This window comes from Arachis hypogaea, chromosome 14 (assembly GCF_003086295.3).
Source record: "Arachis hypogaea cultivar Tifrunner chromosome 14, arahy.Tifrunner.gnm2.J5K5, whole genome shotgun sequence".
Taxonomy (NCBI): Eukaryota; Viridiplantae; Streptophyta; class Magnoliopsida; order Fabales; family Fabaceae; genus Arachis; species Arachis hypogaea.
The window spans coordinates 50,802,401-50,812,645 of record NC_092049.1 but is presented as its reverse complement, the minus strand read 5'-3'; the positions used below and the strand labels follow the sequence as shown (position 1 = coordinate 50,812,645).

Sequence of the window (10,245 nt, the reverse complement as noted above, 5' to 3'; positions counted from 1 at the left end):
CCAACAATTTTGAACTAAAACCACAGCTCATCACCCTTGTTCAGAACAACTGTTCGTTCGGAGGAAGTGTCCAAGAAGACCCCAATCAACATCTAACCACCTTCTTGAGAATATGTGACACAGTGAAGTCTAATGGTGTTCATCCTGACGCCTATAGACTGCTCTTATTTCCATTCTCACTCAAGGATAAGGCAGCCAAGTGGCTGGAGTCTTTCCCAAAGGAGAGCTTGACAACTTAGGAAGATGTGGTAAACAAATTCTTAGCAAGATTTTACCCTCCTCAACGAATCAATAGGCTGAGCGCTGAGGTCCAAACTTTCAGGCAACAAAATGGTGAGACTCTGTATGAAGCATGGGAGAGGTTTAAGGACCTAACAAGGAGGTGCCCACCAGATATGTTCAATGAATGGGTGCAGCTGCACATTTTCTATGAAGGGCTCTCTTATGAGTCAAAGAAGGTCGTAGACCATTCATCCGGAGGATCTTTGAACAAGAAGAAGACCATTGAGGAAGCCATAGATGTCATTGAAACCGTAGCAGAGAACGACTACTTCTATGCTTCCGAAAGAGGGAACACTAGAGGAGTGATGGAGCTAAACAATATAGATGCTCTGCTGGCTCAGAACAAGCTCATTACCCAGCAGCTGGCTGACCTCACCAAGAAGATGGAGAGGAACCAAGTAGCAGCAATCACCACTTCATCAACAACCCAAGAAGGAGTGAATGAAGAAGCCGAGGGAAGTCAGGAGCAAGCCAACTACATTGGGAATTCACCTAGGCAAAACCATGATCCATACTCCAAGACCTACAACCCTGGATGGAGGAATCACCCAAACTTTGGGTGGGGAAATCAACAAGATAAAAGCCTTGATCAAAGACGCCCAAATCCCAACAATGCAGCCCACCAACATTTCACATCTAGACCATATCAACACCCCCATAACAACACCTCTCCACATCCATATCAAAACCAAAATAACTTACCTCATCCTTCCACCTCTAATCATGATCTACAATCATTGGATGACAGAATTTAAAAGATTGAGAATCTACTTGAAGGCATAGGCAAAGAGATTCAAGATAGTAAAACATTCCGAGAAGAGGTGATGTGCAATATGCAGAATCAGGATGCTGCCATCAAGAAATTTGAGACACAAATTGGCTACTTATTCAAGCAAATTTCCAGCCACAACCTTCGCAGCAATACTAGCTTAACACAAAGGGAGGAGTGTCAGGCTATCACCCTTAAAAGGGGAAGGAGTGCTGAAGCCAGACGCCCCAAGAGTCCCATACCCTCAGCAATTAAAGAAGAAAGGGGATGACAATCAGTTTTTGAGATTTTTGGAAATCTTCAAAAAACTGCAAATCAACATACCCTTTGCTGAAGCAATAGAACAAATGCCACTCTACGCCAAGTTCTTGAAGGAGCTCATGACTAAGAAGAGAAGCTGGAAGAACAACGAGACTGTGATACTAACCGAAGAATGTAGTGCTATCATTCAGCACAAACTACCCCAGAAATTGAAGGATCCCGGGAGTTTTCAAATCCCTTGTATTATAGGGGAAATCACAGTGAAAAAGGCTCTTTGTGACTTAGGAGCCAGCATCAATTTGATGTCGGTATCTATGATGAGAAAGATGAAGATTGAGGAAGCTAAACCAACAAAGATGGCCTTACAATTGGCAGACCGATCGTTTAAGTTCCCGCATGGCGTCATAGAAGATTTGCTGGTGAAAATGGGAGATTTTATCTTCCCAGCAGACTTTGTAGTGCTTGACATGCAGGAGGAAGCCAAAGCTTCCATCATCCTGGGAAGGCCATTCTTGGTCACTGCTGGAGCTGTCATTGATGTACAAAAAGGAGATCTCACCCTGAGATTACACAATGAAAAGATGACGATCAATGTGTTCAAGGCCATGAATTACCCACCAGAGCAAATGGGAGAGTCTATGAGGTTGGACTCACTTGAAGACGCAGTGCAGGAAAGTTTTGAAGAAGAAGAACTTGAAGGTATAATAGAGGAGGAGTCTACGTTTAGTGAAGAGGTTGCAACAGCAGAGAGTCAAATACAAGGTGCACCAAAGGAAGAGAACGAAAAGTCAGAAGCACCCAAACTTGAACTCAAAGCATTGCCACCCTCTCTCAAATATGCATACTTAGGAGAAGATGAAAATTACCCAGTAATTATAAGCTCATGCCTCAGCCAAGATCAAGAGGATGAACTGCTCAAAGTACTGCAAAACCACAAAGATGCCATTGGTTGGACTTTTTCTGACTTGAAGGGGATAAGTTCGGCCATATGTATGCACAAGATACTGGTGGAAGATGATACCAAACCATCCATTCAATCCCAAAGGAGGTTGAACCCAATCATGAAGGAAGTGGTACAGAAAGAAGATATGAAGTTATGGCAGGAAGGGGTAATTTACCCGATCTCAGACAGTCCCTGGGTTAGCCCCGTGCATGTTGTCCCAAAAAAGGGAGGAATTACCGTGGTTCCCAATGAGAAGAACGAACTAATTCCTACAAGGACAGTCACAGGATGGCGGATGTGCATAGACTACAGGAAGCTCAATGAGGCTACACGAAAAGATCATTTCCCCCTTCCATTCATGGATCAGATGTTGGAAAGACTCGCAGGGCACGCTTATTATTGTTTTCTTGACGGTTATTCAGGATATAACCAAATAGTGGTTGATCCCAGAGATCAAGAGAAAACCTCATTCACTTGCCCATATGGAGTGTTTGCCTACAGGCGCATGCCATTTGGGCTATGTAATGCACCTGCGACTTTCCAACGCTGCATGCTTTCTATCTTTTCAGATATGATAGAAAAATTCATTGAAGTTTTTATGGATGATTTCTCGATATTCGGAGATTCCTTTCCTAGTTGCCTACATCACCTCGCCTTGGTATTGAAAAGATGCCAAGAGACCAATCTGGTCTTGAACTGGGAGAAATGTCACTTTATGGTGACAGGAGGAATAGTCCTTGGTCACAAAGTTTCTAACCAAGGCATTGAGGTTGACAGAGCCAAAGTAGAACTTATTGAAAAACTGCCTCCACCCAGTGATGTCAGGGCAATTAGGAGCTTTTTAGGGCATGCTGGTTTTTACAGAAGGTTTATTAAAGATTTTTCAAAGATAGCCAAGCCCTTGAGCAATCTCCTTGTATCTGATACACCATTCATCTTTGATGAAACATGCATGTTAGCCTTTGAAAATTTGAAAATGAGGTAATCCTCTGCTCCTATCATTTCCCCACCTGATTGGAATTTACAATTTGAATTAATGTGTGACGTATCTGATTTTGCAGTTGGGGCAGTGTTAGGACAGAGGAAAGATAACTTAGTCCATGTGATATACTATGCGAGCAAAGTCCTTAATGATACTCAAAGAAATTATACCACTACTGAAAAGGACTTGCTAGCAATAGTTTTTGCATTTGACAAGTTTAGATCGTACCTCATTGGTGCTAAAGTGATTGTTTTTACAGATCACACAACACTTAAATATTTGTTTGCCAAGCAAGAATCAAAGCCAAGACTAATAAGATGGATCTTATTATTGCAGGAATTCAATATTGAAATCAGAGACAAGAAAGGAGTGGAGAACAAGGTAGCAGATCACCTATCCAGGATTCCTCATGATAAAGGTGGAACACCTGATACAAGTGTGAACGAGTTCTTCCCTGATGAGCAGTTGATGATAGTTCACAAAGCACCATAGTTCGCAGACATTGCCAACTTCAAGGCAACTGGGGCATTGCCTCCAGAGATCAATAAACATCAAAAACGGAAGCTCATGAATGATGCAAAGTACTTTGTCTGGGATGAGCCATATCTATTCAAGAAGTGTTCAGATGGAATCCTTAGAAGATGTGTTTCGGAAGAAGAAGGACGAGAGGTCCTATGGAATTGCCATGGCTCATGCTATGGAGGCCACTTTGGAGGGGATAGAACTACAGCTAAGGTGTTACAAAGCGGATTCTTTTGGCCCACCCTGTTCAAGGATGCCAAAGAACTAGTAAAGAGCTGCAATGAATGCCAAAGATCTGGAAACTTGCCCAAAAGAAATGAGATGCCACAAAATTTCATCTTGGAACTGGAATTGTTTGATGTGTGGGGAATCGATTTCATGGGACCATTCCCAACCTCATATGCAAACAAATACATCTTGGTAGCAGTGGATTATGTTTCCAAGTGGGTAGAGGCTATTGCAACCCCAACGAATGATAACAAGGTAGTCATGAACTTCCTCAGAAAGAATATCTTTAGCCGGTTCGAAGTCCCACGAGCACTCATCAGTGATGGAGGGAGCCATTTTTGTAACAGACCACTAAAAGCTCTTCTCCTACGATATGGGGTAAAACACAAGGTAGACACACCTTACCATCCCCAAACAAGTGGACAAACTGAGATATCCAACAGAGAGCTAAAGAGGATTCTGGAAAAGACTGTGGGTGCATCAAGAAAGGATTGGTCGAAGAAGCTGAATGATGCTCTTTGGGCATACAGAACAGCATTCAAAACACCACTTGGAATGTCCCCATATCAACTAGTGTATGGGAAGGCTTGTCATTTACCACTGGAGCTGGAACACAAGGCTCTCTGGGCTATCAAGATACTAAATTTTGACAGCATTGCTGCTGGTGCAAAGAGGATCTTGCAGCTGCAAGAAATGGAGGAATTCAGGTCACAAGCCTATGAAAATACCAAGATGTATAAAGAGAATGCAAAGAGAAGACATGACCTGCATCTTGCACCCAGGAGTTTCGAAAAGGGGCAGCGAGTACTCCTTTACAATTCCAAATTGAGACTATTCCCAGGAAAACTCAAATCAAGGTGGTCCGAACCTTTTCTTGTCACAAAAGTTTCGCCATATGGACACATCGAAATCATGGATGAAGGTTCAGAGAGGACTTTTACAGTGAACGGACAAAGACTCAAGCATTATCTGGGCAACATGGGGGAAAACCCCAGAATAAATTACCATCTCAAGTAAAGGAGGAACCGTCGAGCTAGCGACGATAAAAGAGCCCTCTGTTGGGAGGCAACCCAACCTCAGTTAGTTTCCTTTCCATCTTTATTTCAATAAGGATCACAAGTTATTTCCCCTGTATTGCGAGGAGCTAAGTTTGGTGTTCCACACCAAAACAATTCAAGAGTGAAAGTGTGATTCTAAGTTTGGTGTTCCACCAAAGACATTAGTTAGAATTACACCTCACTCCCAAAACATATTGCTAGCTCCAACCAATCAAGGGAAACCACTTAAATGTAGTTAGACTTTAGTAATAACTGTTTTGTTAACAACAAGATATGAGGTTCTCTGCATATATGCAATGTTTTGTACTGGGCAAGGAACTAAGTTTGGTGTTCACACACCAAATTAAGTTCAAAAGCCACAAGCATACATGCAAGCTAACTATGTCTCAAGTGCTTTAGGAACAAGCAACTTCCAATAACTTTGCAGAAATCTTATGAGGAAATGGTGCACCTTCACCCAAGGAAGTGAAGTAGCAAGGACTAGGATGATAACAAAGAAAGAGGGCAACTAGAAATCATCACCCGAAGGTTGCATTGTTACTTAATTCCATTATACTCAGAATTGTTGAAAATTGGAAGTCCGAATGCACTTTTGATTAATAGTTACTCGTAGTTGGAACCTTTTTCAAATTCTGACTTTTAAGTTTTTGTGTTGAAGAGGTCTGTGTTTACTAGTCTTTATGTCACTGCATCCTCTCTTTACTTACTTGTATGCTTGTCCCTTTGAATCAAATGAAAAAGAGAATGTGTTTTTAAAGACCAGAGAGGAGTTCATGCTATGGAGTAAGTTCATGAGTTTATGGTATAGTCATAAGTTAGCTAAGTTGGTTCAACCATAAGGTGGGAAGATAACTATCTGTCAGGAATGCTATGCTTGAGACACACCCCATAAAACTAGCTAAATAAGAAGATACTAATAAGAAAAAGGGAAAGAACAATAAAGGTTGAAAAATAGAAGAAAAAGAGTAAGCAATAAGGCTAGGCACCAATGGTTTTAATCTTGAGGCATGTGTCTATAGTGCTCCTGTGTGAGGGATCTACTTGGATGAATAAGCTCTTAGGGGTGCCTTATCACTTGGTAACTTGGGTTAACTAACTCGGGATTATCAGCTGAAAGTCCACTATCAAGAGTAACCCTTACTACAGAGCATTTAGTAACCCAAAGAGGTGTTGGACACCAAGGTCTCAAGAAAAGAAAATAAATAAACTATATGCCTGTGGTGTGTATGTATGGGGGAAAGACTTGAGCAAGTAAGTCCTTAGGGGTGCTTCAACACCTAGCACCTTGAATCAACTGGTTTGGGAGTGTTGGCTGAAAGCTTATTTTAAAGAGTTGCCCCCTTACAGAACACTTAGCCTAAGAACAAAAATAAGCCCTGAAATAACAACAAAAGGATCAATGAATAAAAGTCTCATGGGATGCAATCACAGTGAGTATTCTAGGACATGATAAAGGTCTGAAAGCCAGGAATGAACCTAAGTTGCTATGCATGAAACCACCATAAAACCAGGGACATGACTTCCACAAGAATGACTCATTTCTCTTGGCATTCCATTCATCATTCTCTTGTTCCAGTACTTGCTTAGGGACAAGCAAGCTTTAAGTTTGGTTTTGTGATGCTAGGGCATTTTGGCCAGTTTTACTGACCTTTTCTTTACAGTTTTTAGGGTAGTTTCATGCATTTCCTTAGGAAATAAGCTAGTTTTGGGTAGATATTCACTTACATCTTGATCCAAGCATACATTGTGCACTTTACATGATTTCATGAGGATTTTGCATGAATTTAATGACAAATTGGATGTTGCATTTCCCATGACTTGGACTAGAACTTTGATGCACTTTATTGCTTAATTTCAGGACAAAGGAAGCAAAGAAGAACCACATTAGTGGCAACGTTAGTTACACTAACGTTGACACTAACGTGGAATGGGAGTAACTTGCAAAGTTAATGAGAAAAATCATTGCCAATAACGCTCTAGAAGCCATCATTGCCCACGTTAAGAGTCACGTTAACTAAGCTAACGTGAACTCTAACGTGGAAGAAAAGAAATGGAGCCAACGTTAGTGACACTTAACATTATCACTAACGTTGGATGATGCCAAGGCATCTTAGGCTAGTTTCACTAGTATTTTTCTGTTAGTTTTAGTGGTTTTATGCATTTTCTTGAGCTTAAAGTAACCAAGAATGGTTAAAAGAATAACAAAGCAATGAACCATCCAAACAATATGATTTTGATGCAAATTCCATGAGTTTTTAGTTATATTACTTAAATGCTATGAACGGAAGATTTCTCATGAAATTTTGCAAGACTTTGATGTAATTGTTTGGATGATTTCAGGAAAGAAGAGGCTAGGCAAGGAAGCAACAAAGTCAATAAAGGAAGCTTGAATATCACATGTGGAGTTTAAGTTCCAGTTTAAGCCTAAACTGGAGCTTAAACGCCAGAATCATGAAGGCTAAGAAATGCTGGAATTGAAGTTTAACCTCCAGTTTAACCTTAAACTGGAGGTTAAACGCCAGAATGAGAATGCCAATCAGGAAGCATTCCACGTTTAACCTCCAGTTTAACCTTAAACTGGAGGTTAAACGCCAGAAGTGGGAAATGCACCAGGGAGCCATTTCCACGTTTAAGCTCCAGTTTGACCTTAAACTGGAGCTTAAACGTGTTCGACACCTCCAGGGCTACATTTCTCAGCTTCCACGTTTAAGCTCCAGTTTAACCTCAAACTGGAGCTTAAACGTGTTCGACCTCCAGGATGCCTTCTTCCATTTCCACGTTTAAGCTCCAGTTTAACCTTAAACTGGAGCTTAAACGTGTTCGACCTCCAGGGCTGCCCTTTCTATCTCCACGTTTAAGCTTCAGTTTAACCTTAAACTGAAGCTTAAACGTGTTCGACTAAGTTACCCTCCAGGGCTGCCTTCTTCCATTTCCACGTTTAAGCTTCAGTTTAACCTTAAACTGAAGCTTAAACGTGCTTCTACAAAAGGCTTCACTGGAAGTGTCTGGCGTTTAAGCTGCAGTTTAAGCTTAAACTGCAACTTAAACGCCACTCTTGGAAAAGGTTTCTGGGCCAAAAATATTGCGGTTTAAGTTAGTCTTTGAGCACAAACATTAACTTAAACTTACTCTGGCATGAAACCCAATTGAATATCATGGTTTATGGGATTGGGCCTAAAGGATTGATGAGTCTGAAATTTCAATTTGTTGAGTCATGTATTATTATTTGATTATCACTAAGTTGGCTCAATGAATGTTACAGAATTTGGATCAGGAACCTCATCAAGATTATGGATCATAAACCCAAAGCAAAAGGAAAGCAGGGAGAGGCCTCAAAGCCCAAGAAACATAACAGAAGCTCAATATAGAAAGTGTATAAATAGGATAGAATTTAAGTGAGAGAGGACTTTTACTTTCACTTTGAGCTAGTTTTCATATCTTTGTAATTGAATTCAGAGCTATGACTCACTAAACCCCCTTTCATTGGGTTAGGGAGCTCTATTGTAATTCAATGAATCAATAATAGTTTATCTTCTTCTTCAATCTTTTCTCTTGAATTTTGTTAGAAAGCTTCTCGATCTAATTCCATTGGGTAGTTGTCTTGGGAAAGAAACTACCCATAATTGGAATCCTTCGGAACCTTGGGAAAGGAATGGAGGATTCATGCTAGAGAAGCTTTCTCACAGTGAATTGGATTGGGGTTTGGATGGATATTGTGACATGTAATCCTACCAAATTGTGGTTCATGAAACTGTGTGGTATAATCAGTGATCGAGCATCATCTCTTCTTATGAACATTTAAACCAAGGGATTGGGAATTTGTTCATTTTTAGAGAGAATTGGTGAGCCAAGGGATTGGGATCCAATCATATAAGATTGCCAAGCAAAATTCAATGAACGCATTGCTTGAGGAAGAGATAAACATGTTTTGATTCGGAGATCTCAATATCTCCTATAACCCAATGAATCCCCCATTTCTGATTTCCATCTTCTCTTTACATTCTGCAACTCAATTCATGCAATCACCCCCATTCCCTTTTAATTTCAGCAATTTAGTTTCTGCTCTTTAATTCATGCAATTTAAGATTCTGCCATTTCAATTTCTTGTCATTTACTTTTCCCGCCAATTTTACATTCCGCAATTCTCATCTCAATCTTGATTCCGCTCAACTAGAACACACTTCTAACCCGAATTGCTCACTCAACCAATCCTTGTGGGATTCGACCTCACTCTATTGTGAGTTTTTACTTGACGATAACCGGTGCACTTGCCGGAAGGAATTTTGCCGATCGTGCAATTTCCTAAATCGTAGCATAACTAGTTTATGTGCATCAAGTTTATGGCGCCGTTGCCGGGGATTGGTTTTCGATTGACAATTCTCAAATTGGAAGCTAACTAGATTGAGCATTTTTCTTTTGATTAATTCAGTACACATTACTTGTTGAATTTTAATTTCTGCACTCTGTTACATGCTTTCTTTCTTTATGCCTTTAAATTCAAGCAACTAACTCACTGACTCACTAACTGTTTGAATTAATTCCTCAATTGCTCTAACCATACTCTTCCATTAACCAAGAGTATTTCACTTGTTTGTTGCCTGTGCTGTGTTCTTGTATGACAGGTAGGAGAGGAGAGACATCAACTCCTCCATATACCGAACCAGAGAGGACCCTTCATAGACTTAGAAGGAAAGCAAGAGGGAAGAGAGTACTGGGAGAAGAAGAATCTGAAGGAGAATCTGAGGACAATTTTGAGGAAGCTCTAGATCTCAACATGGATAGAGAAGTTCACAACCATGAGAGAGCTGATGGAAACAATGCCATTCCTGAGAGGAGGGTTCTTAGTTCATACATAAACCCAACCTCTGGGAATTGTGGTAGCAGCATTCAGAAACCACCCATTCAGGCCAACAATTTTGAACTCAAACCACAGCTAATATCACTTGTGGAGAATCATTGTTCATTTAGTGGTAGTGCTAATGAAGATCCCAACCAACATCTCACAAAATTCCTGAGAATTTGTGACACTGTGAAGTCCAATGGAGTCCAGGAAGATGCCTATAAACTGCTTTTGTTCCCATTTTCACTTAGGGACAAAGCAGCTAAGTGGCTGGAATCATTCCCAAGGGGGAGTCTAACAACATGGGATGAGGTGGAAAGCAAGTTTCTGGCACGTTTCTACCCCCCACAAAAGGTCAAT

The 10,245-nt window shown here is 40.7% G+C and overlaps 1 non-coding gene across 1 annotated transcript; it reads right to left on the bottom strand.

The window, feature by feature from the left end:
* Positions 1-293: 293 nt before the first annotated feature.
* On the bottom strand, positions 294-400 carry LOC112745262 (small nucleolar RNA R71). Its single transcript, XR_003173198.1, has one exon. It is a non-coding gene; the product is annotated as a small nucleolar RNA R71 (small nucleolar RNA).
* Positions 401-10,245: the final 9,845 nt, after the last annotated feature.